This window comes from Notolepis coatsorum (genome assembly GCF_963971535.1).
Source record: "Notolepis coatsorum genome assembly, chromosome: 8".
Taxonomy (NCBI): domain Eukaryota; kingdom Metazoa; phylum Chordata; class Actinopteri; order Aulopiformes; family Paralepididae; genus Notolepis; species Notolepis coatsorum.
Window position 1 is genome coordinate 18,032,132 of NC_140172.1, and position 27,334 is coordinate 18,059,465.

Below are 27,334 nucleotides of genomic sequence, written 5' to 3' on the forward strand. Positions count from 1 at the left end.
TCACAGCATCTTATTAGCACTTATTGTCCACTCTTAACTCTCAAACATCAGGGGGGTGGGGGGCAGACAGGCCTAGCCTACATACACACATCTAATGAGAGCGATTGCACTTCTTTGACTGGGCAATGGCAGAGAAAGAGGGTTCATAGGAAGTGAGGGCTACCCGCAAACAGTGATGCAAATGCTCATTTGTCAAGGAGGCACGTTGCTTGTTTTAATGGCATTCATGTGAGAGAAACTGGATTCACAGGTGTATGTTGAGCCAAACATTGTTAGCACAGATATTGCCAGCGTTTTTATTTTGGGGAATGTCTTGACATGAATACACTTTATCCAAAATGTTGTGGTGGATTCATTCTCAAGTGCCTGCTTCAGAGCAGATGATGCTTGCATTTAAATTATTTCAAGTTGCAGGAGACCTTCATCAATGTGAAGTGATGCAAGGAACTCTTGTCCTTTTGTGGAAATAGCAGCTACATTGGCAAATGTGTTGCTCACAAAATGCATCAATTCTCTGGACATGTCAAATTCATCAAATCGACTTGCAAAGTTTTCCCTCAATTTATCAATGAAATCTGTCATTAATTGAGTGACTTTTGGCTCAATTGTGCGTGTTAACGTTGACATGAAAAGAAAAAAGTAAAAAAAAAAAAAAAAAAAAAAAAAAAAATTATTTTTTTTATATATCATGTAATCTTTGGCGGGCCGGTCAGAATCATCCCGCGGGCCAGTTGGCGTTAAGTCAGCTACGTTACTTGTATATTTTTGTGTGCTAAGTGCCAACGCTAGCGTTTTGAGAGTTATAGCATCAAGAATTTAAGTACCCTAACTTTTCCGTTTTTAATAGCACTTTATTGTAAATCATCCCTCAGGGCAAAACGACGTTGTTTAGTCACATTTCTAGGAATTGTGTGCCTTCATTTTATTTAAACAAAACATGAAACAAGTATATAGGCTACTGTAGGCTTACTGAACAGATATTGAATAATTAATTGACGGAAGCATCATACGGATGCCCAATGTTTTGATACTTTTTGGTACTATTTCACGTTTCAAAAAAATATTGTTTGTTTATCACGCCTTTTTCGGAGATGCGCTGCTGTGTATAAATGTCCGTTCTATATACCGTGAACTTTCATTAATTTGATCTTGCTCCGAGAGACAGACCATTCTGAGAGATTGAGATTATACATTATTCTATTTGTATGCTGGTGACACGGTGTAGGTACGTTGATATTTATTTTGTTTAAATAAATTACCTATAGCCTACTAGTTATATATCGTATTTGCTTCGCGTCCCGCTCTGAGCCTTATGAGATATCCCTTATCTCCTATGATACCTATTGTATCTCCCACGAACAAAAATACATGCACCCCACCTGTATGGGGCCCCGCCCCCATGGTGGCACCGCCCATATAACGTGACTCTGGTCACGAAACACCCTTCCTCTATTTTCGTCCCAGCGTAATGGATGCGTGCACCATACGATAACTAGCAGGATGAAAAGATCAGAGTCATAATGTTTGAAAACTTACCGGAGGTTGCTGGCCACTGGCATCTTCGACGCATGTTTTCGGCGACACGACGGGCCTATGTTGATGTTCCTCGTTTGATGACAGCACATCGAGGTTCAGCTGTACAAGACTGGCTGTCGGGCCAGCTTGTACTCAGGTAGGCCCTGTGTCTTCAGGCATGGGTATTAGTGTTAGTAATGCTGGTTTGTTTTGTTACACAACCATGTTGTGTGTTGGCGCCGGGGGCAGGATGGTTTGGTGAACGTTCTCTGCAGGGAACGGTTTCCAAGCTGTCTTGGGCGTGCTGCTAAAACATCTAATGCTATGCTACATGCTATCGCTAATGCCGCATGCTATTACTACTGCTAATTGCTACGCTGTTCTAATGTCTCCGCCGTGAGATGTTGTCACTCTCCCTCCTCTTGCCCGGTTCATCAATGAAGGTCAGTCGGTAGCTGTTGTGGTTTTTTTTGCTGAGTCCTATTTACCTTTTTCGGGTAAATGGGTTGACAACAGGGTAGGCCGTGGCTAGGTTGCCTAGCCAGGTATGTTACCTTGTGTTCCGGCGGGGTTTGTTGAACGGTGTTCCCATCTGGGTTGGCGTCGGGTAGTGGGGCTATGGGTCCAGCCGACATGGTAAACATGTTGCGTGTCTGTGCGCAGGCAATTGTTGTTTTGGGTCCCACATCGCCTCGCGCTAGGCTGCAGTAGTATAAGGGCAGGGCCGCCTGGGAGAAATGTGAGGCCCTGTGCGTTTTTAGACGCGAGGCCCCCCACCCCCTGAGGCGGCCCTGTGTAGTGGGCTATTGTTTCGTTTTGTCACTCTGCTATGAGAAGGTCTGTCTTGCTACAGTTTTCTCTCCTCTCAACCATTCATACTGACGGTCAATCGGTATACTGGGGGAGTAGTGCGGGGGGGGGCTTTGTTTACCTTTTTTGGTAAATGGGCTAAACTAGGGCTGGTGTCCTGTTGTGAATATTTTGAATGAAGGCGGGACTAGTTCGCTCTGGTCCGTCTCCCCTTAACTTGTGTGTATGGGTTTGCTCATTCTACAGTGTTTTGTGGGTTAGTTCTTTTATTCATTTAACCTTTTCATGGTGCACACCACAGTGGAGGTTGCTGTTTGCAATCACCACTGGTGCTCCGTGTTAACATCAGTCCTTTGTTTTTGACGTATTGAAACAATGCCCCGCCCGGCCGACGCCATGGGTGGGTCGGCCTGGCGAGTGGCTGGTGGGCTGTTAAGGCTTGTACCGCCACGGTATGTTCGAATTGCTGTTTTTTTCTATTAAAAAAATGGTGTCTGGTGGAGGGGCCTTGAGGGCCAGCCGACGTCGACACATCGCGCGAGGTTGTTGACGTTATTAGCTTTGACCCAGCCGCAAGCTATAACCGCTCAGGGTTCCCCTCTCCGCAGGGGATTTTGGTCTTCTGCTGGAGCGCGGGCGGTATTGTCCTAGGCCCTACACCGCGCAGCCAGAAGAAGAGAGAGCACGGCCTCGTCAGCGGCGATGACGAGGCCCTCGACAGGCGGCCATGTTTTTCCTCGCCGGAGGTATCCTGGGCGTTGATTCGACAGGTGTCCACAAAGCCGACAGCCTTGGCGGCCGAGGGATCGGCCATGTAGGATGGGTTCGGCTTGAACAAACAAGCCGTCACCGTCCTGCCGCGAGCAGCCCGCTCTCCGATCACTCCCTTCCCCAACACCAGCGGAAGAAGTGGGCTCTGATTGTTTCCTTTGGCTGCGGACCGCGTGCCTTCGTTGATGCGCGGGCGGCCCCCCTTTTCGCTTCTCATGGGGACAGGGGCTGACACCCAGTTGATGGCTGAGCCTGGGTCTGTCCGTGAGAATGTTGTGCTGTCAAGCGGCTCCCACACCTTGAACTGTGTTGGTTGAGCCTGGTGTTACGTCTGTCAACTTAAGTGTTGTCAGCAGGGGGGCTCGAAACCTTTTGAGGCACACAGTGCGGGCTTCCCCGGCCTCGCCTTCGCCAGGCCAGGTATCATGTTGGTGCCTCCCACTCCTGAAATATTGGCAAGTGGTCGCAGCTCACATGATTTGGGGTGGTAGTAATATCACTGCAGGGCTACGGTGTGTAGGAACCCATGGGGGCCTTACACCTTGCATCTCCGGCTGCAAAACAACTCCTTCAGCATGTTCTGGAGGGGTGTTCAGTGGGGGGGCTTTTTTTATCGGAAGCCCCCCGTATCAGACCGGCCCTTTCTGTCGGGGTTCCCCCTTGGGTGCGATTGCCTCGTGGGTGGTGTCAGGGTCAGGTTTGGCTACGCACAGGGGGGGGGACCGGGCCAACTATCTACAGTTCCTGGTGGACCTGCGCCACGTGACGGCGGGTGCGTTGGGAGTGTCGTCACATATGACTACGGCAGTACCATATGTCGAGGTGGATGGACTGTGGCGGGGACTTGTGTTTACACAACCCCATCCGTTTTCAGGTTTGGTACAGACCCTGTTGTCAGGGTCTCCAGCAGTGACAGCTCTGGTCAACGAGATCCAATCTCTGTGGACGAAGCAAGCCATCGTCGTGGCGTTCTCCTCCCGGTGTTCTCTGCCCGAGAAGTCGGGAGGGAGGGGTGTAAGACCCAGGCTGGACCTGTCCCATGGGAAGGTTCAGCATTTTTTGGATCGTCTCCTACCTGTTGAACACTGTCAGGTGGGGGTCTGGTTCTCCTCCATAGACCTGTAGGATGCGTATGCGCATCCCCGATCTTCCATCCTAGGGCTTACCTACGCTTCCTTTGCAGGGTTAGCGTATGAGTACCAGAGGCTGCCGTTCGGTTTTCTCTGGCTCCCCGCATCTTCACCAAGTGCGTGGAGGCCGCACTGGGGCCTCTGCGTCATCCGGGGTTACGGAGTGTTTTGCCCTGATGACGTTCTGGTCCTTTGCGGTCAAGGTGGATCGTCAGGTCTCGTACCAGGCAGGTCTCTACCAGCCTGGGGTTGCTGTAGACTGGATGTAGAGATTCCTCTTCCCAGTCAACGGTTGGAGGGCTATGGGCATCCATCTCAGAGCGTGTTGTCAACACGCTCGGGAGGTTCCGTCCTAGGACGGTTACGGCGCTGTCTCACGTCGCGTTTTCACCGACGCCTCCCTCCCTGGTGACGCGTCGGGCCAACGCAGTAGGGGGCAGCTGGCAAACCATGCTGCCCGGTCTGCGCTACGTTCAATGTGTTGGTGTTGAAAGCGGTCCTTCTGGTCCACAAATGGTGTTGATCAGGACGGACGATACGACGTCAGTGTCGTGTATCGACAGACAGGGAGGAGTACGCTCCCCCTGTCTGCACCAGGCGGCGGGCGGCTGGCTATGGGCGTCCTCCATCTGCGCGGCCTGAGGGCTCCCCACATCCCCGGCAGGGAGAATGTGGGTGCAGGTGTACTGTCGCGGGGCGGTCCTCATCCTGACGGGTGAGGATTACGTCTGGACATGGCCAGGCAGGTCTGGGACCGATGCCGTGCCGCCAGGGATACTTCCCCATACATCTGTTAGGTCAGTTGTTGGGACGGGTACGTTGAGGGGCGCAGGTTCTTGATCCTGATGGTGTTACCATCTGGAATGCGCATGCTCCCTCCACTGTCGCGCTTACGCGGGCAGATGACGTATGTTCCAAGTGTGGTGTAAGACGGGGGGCCGGGACTCAGTCTCCTGCCCCCTGGATGCTGTCCTTAGTTACCTCCAGTCTCTCCTTGATAGACTGTCGGCTTCGACGGTGAGGGTATATGCAGCAGCTATATCCTCCAATCATGAGGGGTTTGAGGGGATGTCTTGTTCAGCCACCCTCTTGTGAAGCGTTTCCTGCTTGGCGCTCGACGCGTTAAGCCGGTGCAACGCTCCTTGGCTCCGACTTGGGATCTTCAATTGGTCCTCGGTCGGTTGTCCTTGGCCCCGTTTGAGCCGCTCGAGCAGGCGCCGTTGGGACAGCTGTCCTTCAAGACCGCGTTCCTACTGGCTGTCACTTCCGCTAAACGCGTAGGTGAGCTCTGTGCTCTCTCGGTACGTCCAGAGTGCCTGTCTTTTCGGACCGATTGCGGTGTCACTCTGCGACCTAATCCTGCTTTCGTGCCTAAGAATATCCGGAGTTCCTTCCGCTCCCGGGATATTGTGGTTCAGGCGTTTCGTCCTCCTCCTCACACTAGTGAGTTAGATGCGGGCCTTCACCTGTCATGTCCAGTCCGTGCTTGGGGATTTACCTCAGCCGTACTCAGGACTTCAGGGTTACCGACCAGCTTTTTGTCTGTTACGGTGGGGCTCGTGCTGGTAAGGCACTGTCGGAGCAGCGCCTGTCCCATTGGTTGTGCGAGGGTATTACCCTCTGCTACACGTTGGCTGGGCAGGATCCCCCTGGGGGCGTCAGGGCGCACTCCACTCGTGGGGTGGCTGCCTCTGCCGCTCTCCTGGGTGGGGCCTCGGTGGAGGACGTCTGTGCTGCAGCTTCATGGTCCTCCCCGGGTCCCTTTTGTAAGGTTTTACCTCATGGACATGACCGGGGGTTCTGTCTCCCAGGCGGTTCTGGGGTCTGTGGCCTTTCCTGCTTCCCGTCCTTTGATCGGGTAGCAGGAGTGTATGGGTATGGGCCACAGTGTGTTGAGTCACACGTGGTTCCGCCTGTACGGTGTGTTCAAGGGGTTCTAGTTCCCTCTTGTTCGCATTCAGGTGGAGTTGACTGCGCCCCCCCTTCATTAGGAAGGATGGGGTGACAGGGCTCCCCGCACCCCTTGATGTGGGCTTACGGGTCCTCAGGGGGTACATTTGTCGGGCCTCGCGTCCACTCTTCCCCATTATCTCATAAGGCTCAGAGCGGGACGCGAAGCAAATACGATATATAACGATAGGTTATGTAGATAACCTAGTTATATTAGTATTGGCTGAGCGTCCCGCTCTGCGCGGCCCTGAGTTCCCTCTTGAGGGATCTTTTCCTGGGACGGGTTTTGGCGAGGAAGGGTGTTTCGTGACCAGAGTCACGTTATATGGGCGGTGCCACCATGGGGGCGGGGCCCCATACAGGTGGGGTGCATGTATTTTTGTTCGTGGGAGATACAATAGGTATCATAGGAGATAAGGGATATCTCATAAGGCTCAGAGCGGGACGCTCAGCCAATACTAATATAACTATCGTTATGTCTCCCGTTGTATTGGTTTGCCCTCTTGTGGACATATGCGCAACAATAGAGATTCGAATGGTTCGAACTAGTGCTGTCAGGCGATTAAAAAAATTTATCTAATTAATTACAGGATTTGTAATGAATTAATCTAATTAATCGCATTTTTATCGCATAACCATTTTATGCCTGATATTCTATATTCTATAATCATATTTCAAATTAGATGTGTCCGGATGGCAGAATTCAGTACTGTATCTACAAAATCTTCTGTTTAACACTTTCAGTGCCGGCCATAACGTTAATTAATGTCCTTGAGTGCCATCATCCACTTCAATGATAGCGTTAAAAACGCATAACCTATGTTTTTCTTTTAGAAGGAATATTCTAATGTCATTTTTGGCCAATTTTTTGACAGTCCTACTGAGAGGCGACACATTCCATGATCTCCAACGCTACGCGGCTAGTTTGATCCACTGTGTCGGCCCGACTACGTGTTTTAAATCCCTTTCTATGATTAGTATCCATTTGTTGGACAGACAAGAGTTGACGTTATGTTCTAATTTAAAAATAAACCAACAGACAGTAATACCTTCCGTCAATTTTCTATCCTTTCATTGATGGTAAATGGTGCATTTATATAGCAGCTTTTATCCAAAGCGCTTTAAAATGTGTTCCTCGCATTTTACCCATTCACTCACACACCAAAGGCAGAGGCAACCATGCAAGGTGCCAACCTGCTCATCGGGAGCAATTAGGGAAGTGTCTTGCTCAAGAACACTTCGACACGCTGCCCGGGAGGAGCGGGAATTGAACCGGGAACCTCCGGATTACCAGACGACTGCTCTACCTACCGAGCCACTGTCGCCTGAAACAATGTAGCTGCAGCCTTAGTTAGCACTTTGTGCAAACATACTGTTGCTGCTCTGGACTGGTCATACACCAGTGAGGGCGGTGGGCTGGTAATGTACTCTGTGGATGAAGCCTGAACACACAGTAACAGTAACACAGACTACCGTGGCAATGGGCATGCCTACTGTTGAACACAACGTCAACCACGGAATAAGATGGAAGGATGGAATACATATGGGCATCGTCGTTATGCAAGATGGATACTCTCCTTCACCCGAGAATGGACGCACCTTAATAGTATAGGATTACACCTCGAGTTTAACTTAACACCCCCCCCCCAAAAATGAAATAGTCCAATCTCTAAGTGGCTAGGACGAGGTCATCTGCTGTAATGGGTTGACTTGTTGAACCCTGGTAGTGTGAGACTTGACGAGAATATAGAAATGACAAAAAAAGGAGGTATTTAGACTATTGAGCCACAGTCCACCACCCACAGCAGGCCCCAGCTCGCCTCACAGCACCATGACTCACTTCCTGACGGGGCATGTGTGTAGAAAATGCACATTCACCTATTGTCATCTGTCTCCAGTCATTCTCCATAGACAACAAGGGTCAAAGTTAGGAGGGGGGTTGGGGGGGGCTATCAAATCATCTGGATGTTTTCCAAGTAGGTTCAACAAATTTATCCGAGTTGGGGCAGAAAAGTTCAAAAACGTTCATCTACAGTTCAATACTGCAAAATTAAAGTGACCGGTTACTGGAACTCCCGCCACTTGCATTAATGATAGGAAATTAGGCCACTTTACTCGCCAAATGCGAGTATTTTTTATGTTTGGCAAGTGATTCATGAAGACCACTCGCCAGTCTGGCGACTAAACAAAACAAGAAAAACATTCTGCAATCACGGTCACTGGCGTCTTCTGAGTGCTCGCTTTGTTGACAGTGCCACGAGAGCACTGCACAAGACCCGCGGACATATAATGTTTAATAAAAGTTCCCGCAGTACTGGCCAACCCACGAACATATAGAATGTTTAATAAAAGTCCTGCGGTACTAGCCATCAGTCAAGGGAGCACTCGCAAACAGATAACGTTAAACACAGCAGAAGATGGAAAACAGACAGACTGACCAATGTGGAACTGCATCCAACCCTAGTACAACCCTTGAGTATAAGTTAAGTAGAGCCATATGAAATCCGTTTAATTTTTTTCCAAATTCCATTTTTTTTTTTCCAAATTCCGTTTTTTTTGGTTTAATATTTCAGAATTCTGTATTTTGCTTTGTACGCTCATTTTACCATCAGAAATAGTGTCTAATAAGTGGGAATGAATAAATGTCCACAATTTAATAAGATATAACAGTCCATTTAATAGGGCTGTCTTAAATACTTCGAAGCTTCGTTCGATGGGCATGGGATTCGAATATGAAAATTAATTTTGATTATTAAAAAATATAAAAATATAAATGATATATATATATTTTTTTGCTAAATCAACTCTGCCTCTCTTTGTTAACTACAACAAGCAATGCTGTTTGTTATTTAAGATGAGGTCGGACTCGGCACTGACAGATTTGTGTTCATTGTGCTGCTTTTATAAAGCCTCAAATGACTGCTTACAATATTTCATGAAAGCAAAGTGTTTTGTTTGTCTAAGATTTAAAAGGGTTTAAACTTTACAGCACTGACAAAGTTGAACAAAGTGCTGTACAAGTCCCACAACATTTATAAAAAAAAAAAAAAAATTACAGTTGATTTAATTTGTATTGCTCAATTCCGCGATTCCGTCCGCGATTCCGTGATCGCGGATTTCATATGGCTCTAAAGTTAAGGACACATTTAAACCACAGAGGTGTAATGTTAGTCTATTGGAACTGTATACAGTGGTTCTAGTTAGCGGTTTAGCTATAGCTGCTTGCTAGCTAACGTTAGCCCTGTGTGCGCATGCTCAAAGCAGCCAGCCCCATGTTAGCTAGGTGTATCTGTTATGACTATAATATTTCCAAAAACGCACCGGACTACGACGTAAGGTTAGACATTTTATTTCATGCTCAAAAGCCCCTGGCTTGCACATCGCAGTCACGAAAGGGGCTAGCTCAACCAGTGCACAACAGCACACCAACCCAACTGACGATACCACAACACTTGACGGTACTTCACAGCCCTGTCGTAAAGACCACCGTGCCGTCTTAAAGGCACAGTGAACACCGTTGTGATGCCACTCAGGTCGCTTTCACATATAGTTTTGGTGGACTCGGTGCGGTTCTGGGGGTGAAGTTGCAACATTGTTGCATTCTTCATTTGGTTCGCCTGCGTTCACATAGAAATCTGTGAGGCGGACCGAACCTTCTGAACAATGTCACGCGGTCTAAAAGGGCGCTTGTCTATTGGACAGTGGAAATGTGTGTGTGGCTGCGAGCCCGTGTGTGCGCGCGGAGGCGAGTTTTGACGTGGCATTGATCCATTGTTCTATTGAAGCACATTACCACCATCCTCTCGCTAAACAACTTGTAGACCACTGTGTTTTTATGAGTGCCCACAAGTAGCTGTTTTATTAATAATATAATAAGCCGCGTTTTTTCTTCCTTCTTCCCAAGATGCACAGATAGATAGATAGATAGATAGATAGATAGATAGATAGATAGATAGATAGATAGATAGATAGATAGATAGATAGATAGATAGATAGATAGATAGATAGATAGATAGATAGATAGATAGATAGATAGATAGATAGATAGATTAGATTAGATGCAGTGTGCTTGTTTTGCAGTGAGTGCTGCGAGCAGTGGTAATAATAATCACTTCCTATATTTGGTTCGCATTTGGTTCGATGAAGCCGAACCGAGACCGACGTTTTCAGGCGGACCAGAGTTCGCCTGTTTGGTCCGCGAACCGAGTTCGACACGCATTCACACAAACCCGAAAAACCGGACTATCGAATTCTGGTCCGAAAGTCCGGACCAAACAGCCCCTGTGTGAAAGCGACCTCAGATGCATACACAACATTGACGCGGCTTGACAACCGACGTTCAAAGTTAACTTGATTGATTGAAAACTTTATTAACAGATTGCAGAATGGGTACAATACAGTATGGCTCAATACACACAATTGGTAACCCTTTCACTGCCACACGACAGAAGGTTAACCCTTTACTATCACACAACCGACGGCGATGCTCCATCATTAGCATCATTAGCTCCACATCCGCTGATGGAGCATCGCCGTCGGTTGTGTGATAGTAAAGGGTTAACCTTCTGTATTGTCGCAGCGAAAGGGTTAACCGGCTGTCGTGTGGCAGTGAAAGGGTTAAGAGGATGCAGACCAGAGAAAGACTTTCGTCTTGTTTACATCAGGGTCCCCCATTTTCAATTCATCATAACATATGACATACACGACATACAGATAGACAGTACTGCTACATCTATACATTTCACATCTATCTATACACTTCACAACATACTTCGGGTTTTTTCTTTCACTGCCCAACCCAGTCCAACCCAGCATCTTTCACTGCCCAGTTCAGCCCAACCCAGTCCAGAATAGATCCCTCTTTCATGTTAATATGTTTTATGTTAATATTGTGAAGAGTAGAGACACTGTTATTAATGTTTTATGCTAATAAATATTTTAAAGAGTAGAGACACGGTGTGATTATTACTATGATTGAAAATCAATTTAGACGAAGACATACAAAGAAGTAATTATCACAATTAGCGATGTTTTTTTGGCTGGTAAAAAATCTGTTTGGCTGGTAAAAAAAATCAGATACTCGCCAGTTGGCTGGTATGCCAAAAAGTTTGTTTCCTCCCCTGAAAGTACCTCAACTCGAACCATGTCTCTGGCTCGCTACTTTCTTATCGCCACACTATAAACATATTTAAATCAATCAAATCTTCCTTTTGAATAAAATAGGCTCAGGAATCAGGATTGTTAAAGCGAATTAGCCTAATCCATGTCAAAAAAGAGTAGCCTATAGTACATTAACTCTTGGTTTCTTCCCAGGCCTGACAGGACAGCTATGTGGAGGGAGATAGTGATGGAGAAGAGTGTCAGAGGAAGGAGAGAAAGATAATTGGTGATTTAGTAAGAGGGTTACATATTTAACTATGGTATTATAATAGAGGAGATTCTGGTCTTTCAAATGATGCTTCTCTTGACCCTATAAAGCCAATTATAGGCCTGGCATTTTATATTCTACATTCATATTGCATGTGTCCGGATGGAAAAATCCAGTACTGCATCTACAGAAGCCCGTGTAAATGATCTGCCCATTGTTTATTTGTTTAGATACTGACTATACTTGATCTTAAGAAGTAGCTGAATGAGCTCAGTGGCATCTTTTAGCTTTTGGTCATTGACTCATTGTCAGCATGGTTATTCACTGTCAAAGATTAAAAAAGAAACGAATAATTTATATTCTCCTTTGGTTCATTACAATGTACTAGGGCTGTCATGATTCGTCGACCATGAAATTACATCGTTTTGCATATTCATGATCGACGCATCGTATTGTTGTTACTTTTATGTCTTTTGCGGTGGAAATGGCAGACGTTCAAAGTCATAACATTCGCAATGTGTAATCTAACTAGTGCGCAATGAATCACGTTCGAAATATAAATAACCTCTCTTAAACCACTATTCGTGATTCTGCCTACTCGACAGTGCGTGTTCGCTCGCATTTGATGTTTCACGTCAACTCCAGCTGGAAGGGAGGGGCTGAGCCCAATACCCCCCACCTTCAATTTTAAAAGCTATGACAACTCCTTTTGCGAGTCGCACTTTTTTGTATGTAAACTCTGCGAGCAACGGGTCTAATAAATGCGTCTAACATGCTTTACATCCTCGCCATTCCATTCCTGTATGCCCACGTCGCGGTAAAAACCTTAACTAATGTTAGCTGCTAACTAAGCTAAATAGCTCACAGACACAAGAGAAATTATTTTCGTGGAGTTCCAATAGTGAGGAATGGGGGGGGGGGGGGCTGAGCTTCTCTCTCTCTCTCGTTCTCTCTGTGCGTTCAATGAAGTAGCCAAACGTTACACTATAAAAACGAACTGGATAGTTAAATTATATAATAAATAATAAATATTGTAAAATCATTAAGTCTGCTATAAGCTATTCTCCCTCTCTCTTGTGTGTGTGTGCGCGTGTATACATTTACTATAGGCTACTCTTTTTTACATGGATTAGGCCAATTCGCCTGATTCCTGAGCCTTTTTTTTTATTTATTTTTTTAAAGGGTATTGATTTAAATATGTACATAGCCTATATATCAAAAAGAAAAAATACATTTGAATCGTATCTCCTGTGCTGGCACAAGCACTACCATAGAGTGGAGTGGAGAGATAACACACAATACATATAATATAGGGGTGTAACGGTACATGTATTTACGGTACGTGGCTCACGGTGCTGTACATGCAGCCATATGAAGAATACGTCATACATACCACTAGGTGAAACTATGGTTGCTGATCTGGACTGATCCTTTGAGCTCCTCTCCAGTCGAGCTGCTACGGTGTTTAAATCCAAACATTGATAAATCCTCTCATTGTTGTGTAACATGGCATCTCTTCTCTAGTCTTTCTCTGCGTCACATGAAGTAAAATCTACTCTAGAAGTGAAGGTGAAACTATACAACGGTGGGGGGAGGGGGCTGTTGGTAATTAATTTACTCAAGTGGATTCATGAAGACAGAATGACACCGTTATCACTGACTGACTACCGCAGCAAGCCTAGGTGGAACTAAGTATAACTTAATAAAAAATAATTATAAATATATAATAATCATAAATATTGTTTTCCTGTGTACTGAAATCGTACCGAACCGTGACGCCAAAACCGAGGTACGTACTGAACCGTGGCTTCCGTGTACCGTTACACCCCCAATATCCCTGTTTTTCAGCATTTAGCTACAGGATACATTGTATCATGTAATGATAAATAATGTCATAGTAACGGGCGGGTGATATAAGATAAGAATAAACTTTATTGTCCCTGAGGGGAAAATGTACTGGGAACATCAGTGATGCATCATGCTGCGATAACAGTGTAAACAAAGAAGAAACAAATATATTCACATTCATTCATTCAGTTAGTAAAAAGGACTTCAGACAAATATGACAATACATAGAGACGTACAACCATAATACATAAGTAGGTAAACTCATTTCAAAAAGCTTCATATTGCACCCTGCCCTAATTCAATTACAACAGATTAAGACTTGGACAAGAAAGAAAGAGGTGACAGCCCACTGTTAGGTGGCACCTCAAAGGAATCGACCTCTAGTATTATTTAGGAGAGCGATGGATGTAGGAAGGAAGGAGAGCTTGTAGCGGTTGCTCTTATATCTACTTGCTCTGAACCGTCTCCCTGAGGGAAGAACTTCATATTCGGGATAAAGTGTAAGATTCTCTGTGCCTGGCTGACCACTACTTTCTCCGAGATAGATTGGAGTGACGGATACTTGGTGTTTCCGGTCACCTTCATCGCTGCTTTCACTAGCCTTTCAAGCTTCGACTTACTGTACTGTGAGCGTACCAAACCACGCTGCCATCCCATATCTCATCAGGCTTTCTAGGACAGCTTTATAAAATGTTGTCACAATCGCTGTGCTCACACCAAACAGTCTGAGACTACGGAGGAAGTGCAGTCGTTGTAGTAGTTTGGAACATCAACATGTACATCCCATTTCAGTCGATTATCCATGTGGATTCCTAGGTATTTATATGATGCAACCTGCTCTATATCACAGTCGCCAATTACCACAGGCTCATGGACTCTCACTTCTCTGGGGTCATAGATCATCTCTTTGGTTTTGATGGTATTGAGAATGAGATGATGTCTCTCACACCAGACCTGAAAGGAGTCAATCTCTTTAAAGTAAGTAGAGAGGCAGTCGCCAGCCTTCAATAGGCTTAGAATAAGTGTGTCGTCTGAAAATGTCAGGACATGATTGTTAGGCCGACTGCTGCTACACTCATTGGTGTACAGTGTAAATAGGAGGGGAGCTCACCGCACCTTGAGGCACCCCGGTGCTGCAGAATTTGACCTCAGAGAGTGTGTCATTCACCTTGACTTGTTGTGTCCTGTTGGTGAGAAGAGAATAGAACCATTTGATTATTGAGGGGTTTATCCGCATAAGCTTCTGGACAAGCAGGTGAGGGCGAACAGTATCAAACAGAGCTAAAATCTGCAAATAGCACCCGTTCGCCGTTATATTATTTCAAGATAATAAAGTAGCTATAATGAGTCAATAGATAAAAAGCAGTAATGGCGTGTAGGTTACTCACCCTACTCATGTACAGTAGGCATCCACACTACACAGCATTTATAGACATAAATAAACTTCATGGCTCATCTCCTATTCTGGGTATTCAGTAGGTGGTGTCAAAGAGGCAACTACCCATGTGACGTGAGGATACTAGTAAAACATTTTGAAATATTCAATTGCAAATAGGGCTGCACGATAAAATCACGATCTCATTTCTAAATGACGACGATTCTGATGTATTTGCGTCTAAATGGAGATCAGTTGCATTAAAACACTCGCTCCTATTCCCCTATGCATTCACGTCACGCTACATTCATATGTTGACTTATTTGCTACAGAACAATCCCAGTTGCGATATCAATCATACTTACTCTATGTAAAGCAAAACACGCTATTATTTCAACATTCACGTTTCTCATGTTGCCATCGTGGCGTCTGATAACCAGTATATACCAAAATATTCTATGTGGGGCGGTGCCATATTCAATCAGTTTCAGTAACTACAGTATATAACCAGACCTGGTGCCATATTCACTCAGTTTCAGTAACTACAGTATATAACCAGACCTGGTGTCATATTCACTCAGTTTCAGTAACTACAGTATATAACCAGACCTGGTGCCATATTCACTCAGTTTCAGTAACTACAGTATATAACCAGACCTGGTGTCATATTCAATCAGTTTCAGTAACTACAGTATATAACCAGACCTGGTGCCATATTCACTCAGTTACAGTAACTACAGTATATAACCAGACCTGGTGCCATATAGTTTCAGTAACTACAGTATATAACCAGACCTGGTGTCATATTCACTCAGTTTCAGTAACTACAGTATATAACCAGACCTGGTGTCATATTCACTCAGTTTCAGTAACTACAGTATATAACCAGACCTGGTGCCATATAGTTTCAGTAACTACAGTATATAACCAGACCTGGTGCCATATTCACTCAGTTACAGTAACTACAGTATATAACCAGACCTGGTGCCATATTCACTCAGTTACAGTAACTACAGTATATAACCAGACCTGGTGCCATATTCACTCAGTTACAGTAACTACAGTATATATAACCAGACCTGGTGCCATATTCACTCAGTAACTACAGTATATAACCAGACCTGGTGCCATATTCACTCAGTAACTACAGTATATAACCAGACCTGGTGTCATATTCAATCAGTTACAGTAACTACAGTATATTTAGACCTGGTGCCATATTCACTCAGTTACAGTAACTACAGTATATAACCAGACCTGGTGCCATATTCACTCAGTTACAGTAACTACAGTATATATAACCAGACCTGGTGCCATATTCACTCAGTAACTACAGTATATAACCAGACCTGGTGCCATATTCACTCAGTAACTACAGTATATAACCAGACCTGGTGTCATATTCAATCAGTTACAGTAACTACAGTATATTTAGACCTGGTGCCATATTCACTCAGTTACAGTAACTACAGTATATAACCAGACCTGGTGCCATATTCACTCAGTTACAGTAACTACAGTATATATAACCAGACCTGGTGCCATATTCACTCAGTTACAGTAACTACAGTATATAACCAGACCTGGTGCCATATTCACTCAGTTTCAGTAACTACAGTATATAACCAGACCTGGTGTCATATTCACTCAGTTACAGTAACTACAGTATATAACCAGACCTGGTGCCATATTCACTCAGTAACTACAGTATATAACCAGACCTGGTGTCATATTCACTCAGTTACAGTAACTACAGTATATAACCAGACCTGGTGCCATATTCACTCAGTAACTACAGTATATAACAAGACCTGGTGCCATATTCACTCAGTAACTACAGTATATAACCAGACCTGGTGCCATATTCACTCAGTTACAGTAACTACAGTATATAACCAGACCTGCAAACTGATAAGAGGTGGAAAAGATGACATGTTTGTAAACCCCATTCCCCCAGAAGAAAGTCGTTGTGATTTTAACATGTAAACGAAGCACTCAAGAGAAGAAAATAAAGAGGAAAGACCACCTTTATCTGAGTCTGACAGCACTACAGTTACATTTTCATATCATAATTAATATAATAATGCAGAGGCTGAGACTCACTTTGTTCTGCATATGGCTCGCTGATAACAAACTATCATTACACATGGGCAAAACAGAGTCCATTCTCTTCGGTTCAGATAACAAACTCAGCAAGACCGACGGCTTCTCAGTTACAGTGGGTGACAATATTTTCACAAGGAAAGAAGATATTACCTACCTGGGTTCCATCCTAGAGGCAAATCTTTCCTGTGACAAAATGGCATCCAATGTAATAAAAAAAAAGTCAACCAACGAACTCGATTCTTGTACCGGATCTCCTCACTGGTAAACAAGAATACCCTGAAGACTCTAGCAGGAGCACTCATTCAAGGGTACTACGACTATGCTTGCACCTCATGGTACCAAAGCACCTCAAAGGCGCTAAAAACAAAATTACAAACATCTCAAAACAAACTGGTCAGACTACTGCTTGACCTTACTCCTAGAACCCACCTCACCCCTGCCCACTTTGACAACCTAGGATGGCTTAGAGTAGACGACAGAGTACAGCAACTTGCAATGGGCCTGGTCTACAAGATACACTACACGACCAAGGTACCCATGTACATGTCAAAATACTTCCCAAAGGTCAGTGAATACCACGATCACAACACCAGAGGGAGCTCCACAAATCATGTTAAACCCAGATTCGGCTCAAACAAGGGACTAAACACGTTTCGCAATTATGCCACATCAATGTGGAACGCCCTACCCAAAGCTGTAAAGGAATGTGAATCACTACCCACTTTCAAAAACACTCTCAAAAAACACCTAAGGGAGACTGCAACTCGAAACTGGCCCCTGTAAATGTCCGAACACAACCCCCTCCAATGTACAGTAAATTACCAAGTATGGTCTTGTCAATAATCCAATGTACAGTTTTGTTTGTACAGTTGTACAGTGTCCCCCACCCACCCCTCCTACCCAACCCCCCCCCCCCCCCCACACTCCTACCCAACCCCCCCCCCCCCCCCCCCCACCCACCCAACCACCTCCAATGTACAGTCCCCCCCCACCCCCACCTACCCAATCCAATGTACAGTTTCTACGTCAAATGTATATACTTTTTTTTTCTGGACTCTTTTTGTATCACAAACAGTACTGTAATTGCAAATCTGGTATGTCATAAATGTATAGATGTAGCAGTACTGTCTATCTGTATGTCATGTATGTCATATATGTTACGATGAATTGAAAATGGGGGACCCTGATGTAAACAAGACGAAAGTCTTTCTCTGGTCTGCATCCCCTTAACAATTGTATGTATTGAGCTGTACTGTACTGTACCCATTCTGCAATCTGTTAATAAAGTTTTCAATCAATCAATCAATCAAGGAGAGTGATGCATGACATTGAAAAAGCAAAGTAATTTATTGCGCCCTCTGCTGTTCAAACCATACAAATACAAAAAGAAAATGTAATACAAATTTAGAAAGGAGAGCTCAATAAGATTACATTATTTCAAATACATTTAAATAATAACAAATAATCACGTTACATTACTCATGTCACGTTACATTCATTACTGCTGAAGCAATCGCACCAAAGTTTATTCATAAAATTTACATTCTATTTTGTTTTATGTTCAGCAGCATTTTAAGTGTCTAAAATAAGAAGAAAAGAGACTTGAGTTATTTTGTATGTTACAAGAAACGTTTAAGTCAAGCACTTTCATATACATTATGTTTAAGTCAAGCACTTTCATATACGTTGTTTAAGTTAAGCACTTTCATGTACAAAAGAAAGTGCAATAAATGTTTTTATAGAAAAAATAAGAGAATCATGATCTCAATTCTTAGGGAGAAAAATTGTGATTCACATTTTAGCAAGAATAGTGCAGCCCTAATTGCAAATAGAATAAATAGTTTTTTCTGGTAAATTAATAGTTTAATTAACCGACTAATCAATCAAATCAACAGATTAAATCATAAAGCCATTGAAATAATGGAAAAGCCCTACAATTTACTCACGCATAGTAACAGACACAATACTTCTGACACTGGGAATACATTCCCTGAGGTCCATAGATGTCCCTAGATACCAAGAACATGCAAATGGACCTTGTAGAAGTGGAGCAATCTTCCATTTACTTGGGCATGTACTTTTAGGTAATGTTCACACTAGGAAATTTCATATCTCAGTGACGATATATATATATCACAATATAGTAACATTCCTGTAAATTGGATGAAACATTTGTCTACAAAACAACCACATAATCCATGACTACTTTTTAATAATCAAAATGTTATTTCAGTTGTAAAACAAAAGAACGAATGCAACGTTACTTTATCCACTAACCAACGGAACACACCTGGGGAACTTTTTTTTGGCATGTGGAATTCAAAACTAAGTTCACCCCCCTTCCCAAAATATAACTTGCTCAAACTAAGGGTTGGATGTTGTTCTTTCAGCCCACGCACCCCACAGACAGAGAGATTACCTGTAATTTAGCATAGCCTCATAGTAAACTACGGATGAGTAGGTATCAGTCAACCAGCACCTGCTAACAGGTCTTTTGCTCAACTGGTTAGTGCGGCTTCCTGTGGATCCTATGGTCACAGGTTCAAATACCCAATACACAGACTTGGCTGACAGAAGGAGCACGTTCAGTGATAGACTAAGACTACCAAGATGTAGCACTGAACGGCACAGGAAGTCCTTCATTCCAACAGCCATCAGACTTTATAATGCATCACTGTTCCTCACTGCATCACTGAGCACAGGGTGACAGCACTATCTTCCTGGACTTTTAAACCAACATAGTACAATTTTACACTTACTGTTTATTTTATATTAGAATGTAACATAGGAAATGTATATCCCGGACCATATTTTATTCTTAGGCTTATTTTTATTTGTTTTTGTTTACCTAAATGTTTACTGTGAGCGATTTGTAGTGCCAAATTTAGGAATAAAAGTATTCTATTCTAAATCTCTCGGTTACAGTATGGTTAACGCAAACGACACCTTAGAAGACCTACCAGAGGAAGACAGCCGGGGGCAGTTTCTTTTCACAATCTAATATAAATTTTCAAAATGTTCACTACTGCTGCTATTTTTTACATAAATGCTACACCAACGCTGCTCAACTGCTGCTTTAATGTTCTTTAAAGTTTAAGACTCGCTACGGTAGATTATAGTTCCCAGACACCTCTCTGGAACTTAACTCACTAGCTTAGCCGCCTAGCCCCATAAGTGGACATCACCCCGCGGATATGTCCCCCTGTAAAGACTGCTGTGGATGTCTACAGACCAGTGTCCCCCTGTAAAGACTGCTGTGGACATCTACAGACGATATGTCCCCCTGTAAAGACTGCTGTGGACATCTACAGACTGACCATATGTCCCCCTGTAAAGACTGCTGTGGACATCTACAGACCATATGTCCCCCTGTAAAGACTGCTGTGGACATCTACAGATGATATGTCCCCCTGTAAAGACTGCTGTGGACATCTACAGATGATATGTCCCCCTGTAAAGACTGCTGTGGACATCTACAGACCATATGTCCCCCTGTAAAGACTGCTGTGGACATCTACAGACCATATGTCCCCCTGTAAAGACTGCTGTGGACATCTACAGATGATATGTCCCGCTGTAAAGACTGCTGTGGACATCTACAGATGATATGTCCCGCTGTAAAGACTGCTGTGGACATCTACAGATGATATGTCCCCCTGTAAAGACTGCTGTGGACATCTACAGACCAGTGTCCCCCTGTAAAGACTGCTGTGGACATCTACAGATGATATGTCCCCCTGTAAAGACTGCTGTGGACATCTACAGACGATATGTATAACCAGACCTGGTGCCATATTCACTCAGTAACTACAGTATATAACAAGACCTGGTGCCATATTCACTCAGTTTCAGTAACTACACTATATAACCAGACCTGGTGCCATATTCACTCAGTAACTACAGTATATTAAACCAGACCTGGTGCCATATTCACTCAGTTTCAGTAACTACACTATATAACCAGACCTGGTGCCATATTCACTCAGTAACTACAGTATATTAAACCAGACCTGGTGCCATATTCACTCAGTTACAGTAACTACAGTATATAACAAGACCTGGTGCCATATTCACTCAGTAACTACAGTATATAACAAGACCTGGTGCCATATTCACTCAGTAACTACAGTATATAACCAGACCTGGTGCCATATTCACTCAGTTACAGTAACTACAGTATATATAACCAGACCTGGTGCCATATTCACTCAGTTACAGTAACTACAGTATATAACCAGACCTGCAAACTGATAAGAGGTGGAAAAGATGACATGTTTGTAAACCCCATTCCCCCAGAAGAAAGTCGTTGTGATTTTAACATGTAAACGAAGCACTCAAGAGAAGAAAATAAAGAGGAAATACCACCTTTATCTGGGTCTGACCGCACTACAGTTACATTTTCATATCATAATTAATATCATAACGCAGAGGCTGAGACTCACTTTGTTTTGCTGCCGGTAGAACATTGCTTAACCCTTCGAGAAGCGTTGTGGTCTGGGCGTGAACTTTCCATAAATGTGTCTATTAATCCATTTAGTTAGATCCACCACTGAATGTATCTGGTGATTGTTATCAATTTACGACGACGACAAGTCAACAACTATTAGCGTTAGTTATTTCCTGGTTGGCGTGATGACGTGATGTCAACGCGCGCTCAGCCTAGTATGACTTACGTTACGTGATGACGAAAGCACGTAAGGGCCTTGCACTAAAACAACCCATAGAAATGCATTGGAGGTTGTGGTGTTATTATTATATTTATCATACGTCATTTAATCTCCTGTGGCAGGGAGGGCGACGCACAATCGCCATCATCAGTCAGCCTGCTGGTGACGTTACTTCCACACTTACCCCCCCCCCCCACAGAAAGCTGCTGGGAGAGTGATGCATTACATTGAAAAAGCAAAGTAATTTATTGCGCCCTCTGCTGTTCAAACCATACAAATACAAAAAGAAAATGTAATACAAATTTAGAAAAGAGAGCTCAATAAGATTACATTATTTCAAATACATTTAAATAATAACAAATAATCACGTTACATTACTCATGTCACGTTACATTCATTACTGCTGAAGCAATCGCACCAAAGTTTATTCATAAAATTTACATTCTATTTTGTTTTATGTTCAGCAGCATTTTAAGTGTCTAAAATAAGAAGAAAAGAGACTCGAGTTATTTTGTATGTTACAAGAGACGTTTAAGTCAAGCACTTTCATATACATTATGTTTAAGTCAAGCACTTTCATATACGTTGTTTAAGTCAAGCACTTTCATATATGTTATGTTTAAGTCAAGCACTTTCATGTACAAAAAAAAGTGCAATAAATGTTTTTATTGAAAAAATAATAGAGAATCATGATCTCAATTCTTCTTAGGGAGAAAAATTGTGATTCACATTTTAGCAAGAATAGTGCAGCCCTAATTGCAAATAGAATAAATCGTTTTTTCTGGTAAATGAATAGTTTAATTAACCGACTAATCAATCAAATCAACAGATGAAATCATAAAGCCATTGAAATTAGGGATGCCCCGATCACGTTTTTTGCCACCGATACCGATCACCGATCGTCGTGAGCCATATCGACCGATACCGATCCGATACCAATTGTTTTTGATTAAAAAGAAATTAAAATTTATTTTATATAATTTTTTTTTTTTTTTTTATAAAATATATATATTATATAATTAGACTTGTACTTGTATTATCTGCGAGACATCGCCACCACGCAACAAGTCAAAATGCTCGCTATCTGCAAACAGCTCCACTGTCTGTGTACTCTAGTAGCCTCCAGCTCCAAAAAGGATTCTCCGGCGCTGCAGCTGGACCCTATTGGTAACGTTACGGTTCTTTGGTCATTTCACATTCAGCAAGCCCTCAGCTCCAATACGCATTGAATCAATGTTATAAGACATTGATATCAAGAGCTATCTGTAGCTACTGCTAGCCGGCTAGATGACGTTAAGACAGAACTTTAGTTCAATGGGACATTTCGTTTTGAACAGAGAACTAACGTCAGCTAACGCAAGCTAACGCAAGCTAACGGAGGTATGAACATGGACTACTAGACTTTCTGGATCATTTGTTGATATCAGGAGCTATCAGTAGCTAGCCGGCTAAATACCGTTAGACAATGCCTACTAAACGTGAATAGTTGACTGGGTAATTTTGTTTAAACAGTAACGATAGCTAGGTAGCTAACGTTAGCTCAGGTCGAATGCACTACAGACTCGAGCAGGGGAGCCTCCTCTCAGTCCTCAGTGTTTACAAACTCTACACGGGGCGGGCGGGGCTAGAGAGGAGGAGCAGCGGCAGTTTGCAGGTCGTGTGTGTCAGAGACAGACAGCGAGTGAGACCTTCGCTTGATCGGTTTCCGCGATCGGCGAATATGACTCATTATCGGAATTCACAGATTGCATATTTATACTGAGTATCGGCCGATAACGATCGGTGGCCGATCGATCGGGGCATCCCTAATTGAAATAATGGAAAAGCCCTACAATTTACTCACGCATAGTAACAGACACAATACTTCTGACACTGGGAATACATTCCCTGAGGTCCACAGATGTTCCTAGATACCAAGAACATGCAAATGGACCTTGTAGAAGTGGAGCAATCTTCCATTTACTTGGGCATGTACTTTTAGGTAAATGTTCACGCTAGGAAATTTCATATCTCAGTAACGATATATATATCACAATATAGTAACATTTCTGTAAATTGGATGAAACATTTGTCTACAAAACAACCACATAATCCATGACTACTTTTTAATAATCAAAATGTTATTTCAGTTGTAAAACGAAAGAACAAATGCAACGTTACTTTATCCACTAACCAACGGAACACACCTGGGGAACTTTTTTTTGGCATGTGGAATTCAAAACTAAGTTCACCCCCCTTCCCAAAATATAACTTGCTCAAACTAAGGGTTGGATGTTGTTCTTTCAGCCCACGCACACCACAGACAGAGAGATTACCTGTAATTTAGCATAGCCTCATAGTAAACTACGGATGAGTAGGTATCAGTCAACCAGCACCTGCTAACAGGTCTTTTGCTCAACTGGTTAGTGCGGCTTCCTGTGGATCCTATGGTCACAGGTTCAAATACCCAATACCCAATACAACCAACGAACGCGATTCTTGTACCGGATCTCCTCTCTGGTAAACAAGAATACCCTGAAGACTCTAGCAGGAGCACTCATTCAAGGGTACTACGACTATGCTTGCACCTCATGGTACCAAAGCACCTCAAAGGCACTAAAAAACAAATTACAAACATCTCAAAACAAGCTAGTCAGACTACTACTTGACCTGACTCCTAGAACCCACCTCACCCCTGCCCACTTTGACAACCTAGGATGGCTTAGAGTAGACGACAGAGTACAGCAACTTGCAATGGGCCTGGTCTACAAGATACACTACGCGACCAAGGTACCCATGTACATGTCAAAATACTTCCCAAAGGTCAGTGAATACCACGATCACAACACCAGAGGGAGCTCCACAAATCATGTAAAACCCAGATTCGGATCAAACAAGGGACTAAACACGTTTCGCAATTATGCCACATCAATGTGGAACGCCCTGCCTAAAGCTGTAAAGGAATGTGAATCACTACCCACCTTCAAAAACACTCTCAAAAAACACCTACGTGAGACTGCAATTCGAAACTGGCCCCTACAAATGTCCTAACCTAGTTGTACAGTAAATGACCAAGTAAGGCTTTGTCAATATTCAAATGTACAGTGTAAAATGTGTGTGTGTCTGTACAGCCCTCACCCAACCCACCCAACCCCACCCCACCCAACCAACCTCCTCCAATGTACAGTTTCTATGCCAAATGTATATACACTCCTTTTCTGGACACTTTTGTATCACAAACAGTACTGTATTTGCAAATCTGATATGTCATAAATGTATAGATGTAGCAGTACTGTCTATCTGTATGTCATGTATGTCATATATGTTATGATGAATTGAAAATGGGGGACCCTGATGTAAACAAGTCGAAAGTCTTTCTCTGGTCTGCATCCCCTTAACAATTGTATGTATTGAGCTGTACTGTACTGTACCCATTCTGCAATCTGTTAATAAACTTTTCAATCAATCAATCAATCAGACTTGGCTGACAGAAGGAGCACGTTCAGTGATAGACTAAGACTACCAAGATGTACTGTAGCACTGAACGGCACAGGAAGTCCTTCATTCCAACAGCCATCAGACTTTATAATGCATCACTGTTCCTCACTGCATCACTGAGCACAGGGTGACAGCACTATCTTCCTGGACTTTTAAACCAACATAGTACAATTTTACACTTACTGTTTATTTTATATTAGAATGTAACATAGGAAATGTATATCCCGGACCATATTTTATTCTTAGGCTTATTTTTATTTGTTTTTGTTTACCTAAATGTTTACTGTGAGCGATTTGTAGTGCCAAATTTATGAATAAAAGTATTCTATTCTAAATCTCTCGGTTACAGTATGGTTAACGCAAACGACACCTTAGAAGACCTACCAGAGGAAGACAGCCGGGGGCAGTTTCTTTTCACAATCTAATATACATTTTCAAAATGTTCACTACTGCTGCTATTTTTTACATAAATGCTACACCAACTCTGCTCAACTGCTGCTTTAATGTTCTTTAAAGTTTAAGACTCGCTACGGTAGATTATAGTTCCCAGACACCTCTCTGGAACTTAACTCACTAGCTTAGCCGCCTAGCCCCATAAGTGGACATCACCCCGCGGATATGTCCCCCTGTAAAGACTGCTGTGGACGTCTACAGACCAGTGTCCCCCTGTAAAGACTGCTGTGGACATCTACAGACGATATGTCCCCCTGTAAAGACTACTGTGGACATCTACAGACCATATGTCCCCCTGTAAAGACTGCTGTGGACATCTACAGACCATATGTCCCCCTGTAAAGACTGCTGTGGACATCTACAGATGATATGTCCCCCTGTAAAGACTGCTGTGGACATCTACAGATGATATGTCCCCCTGTAAAGACTGCTGTGGACATCTACAGATGATATGTCCCCCTGTAAAGACTGCTGTGGACATCTACAGATGATATGTCCCCCTGTAAAGACTGCTGTGGACATCTACAGACCAGTGTCCCCCTGTAAAGACTGCTGTGGACATCTACAGACGATATGTCCCCCTGTAAAGACTACTGTGGACATCTACAGATGATATGTCCCCCTGTAAAGACTGCTGTGGACATCTACAGATGATATGTCCCCCTGTAAAGACTGCTGTGGACATCTACAGATTATATGTCCCCCTGTAAAGACTGCTGTGGACATCTACAGACCAGTGTCCCCCTGTAAAGACTGCTGTGGACATCTACAGACCAGTGTCGTACTCTAAACGAAGAAAAGAAAGACGACAATACCATGGACACCAAAGGTGAGACAAGAGGCTGTCTAGTTGACTAACAAGCTAAGCTAACACTAGCCCCAGTTAAGCTAACACTAGCTCCAGCTACCGAAGGGAAAAACTACCGAAATATACCAGATAACAGTAACAAAAATAGCTATTGTTGAGCAAGACCGAAAACAAATAAACCAGACTAGAGAGAGAACTAATGACTGGCTCTGCTAACTAGGCCAACATCAACCACCAGGACGATAAGAAGCAGCTGTGGACGCTGCTAACAACACAGTAAGAGGAGAACTCCCCTCAAACACTCTCTACATGCAGCTAGAAAACACATGTCAGTCACTAGCTGACGATCCTCCATCAGCAGGAGGACGGGGCCCAGAGGTCAGTCACTAGCTGACGAGCCTCCATCAGCAGGAGGACGGGGCCCAGAGGTCAGTCACTAGCTGACGAGCCTCCATCAGCAGGAGGACGGGGCCCAGAGGTCAGTCACTAGCTGACGAGCCTCTATCAGCAGGAGGACGGGGCTCAGAGGTCAGTCCCACTAGAGGACATGAGCAGCCCCGGAGACCATCGTGTTTTCAAGACAGCGCCACCTACCGGATTGGATGACAATCAGAGTGTTTGAGTACCTTGAATGTGAATTTTTGTATTTAAAAAAAAAATATTATTCTTTAAACATACACATATACAAACATGACAACATAAAATTAGATATACAAGCATTAATTAACAGTGCACATCAATGAAATCACCATTTAGATAAATGTCTTATACAAGATATACACCTAACACCTGCTATCTAATACCCTACATACATATGCTCTCGCTCGCTACCCCCCCCCCTCCCGGACCCCCCATTGGATAATCCATCCATTATCACTCGCTCCTAACCAGGCATTACCATTATATGCTAGCTTTTATTCTCTCCACCACTTCTAACCACATTGTCATTTTGGATTCATTGAGACCCAAAATTCTTGCTGTAGATATTTCTAGATAAATCACATCGAGATATGTAAGAGTCCAGACCTTCCGGCACATTTTTTCCGGTTGAAACCA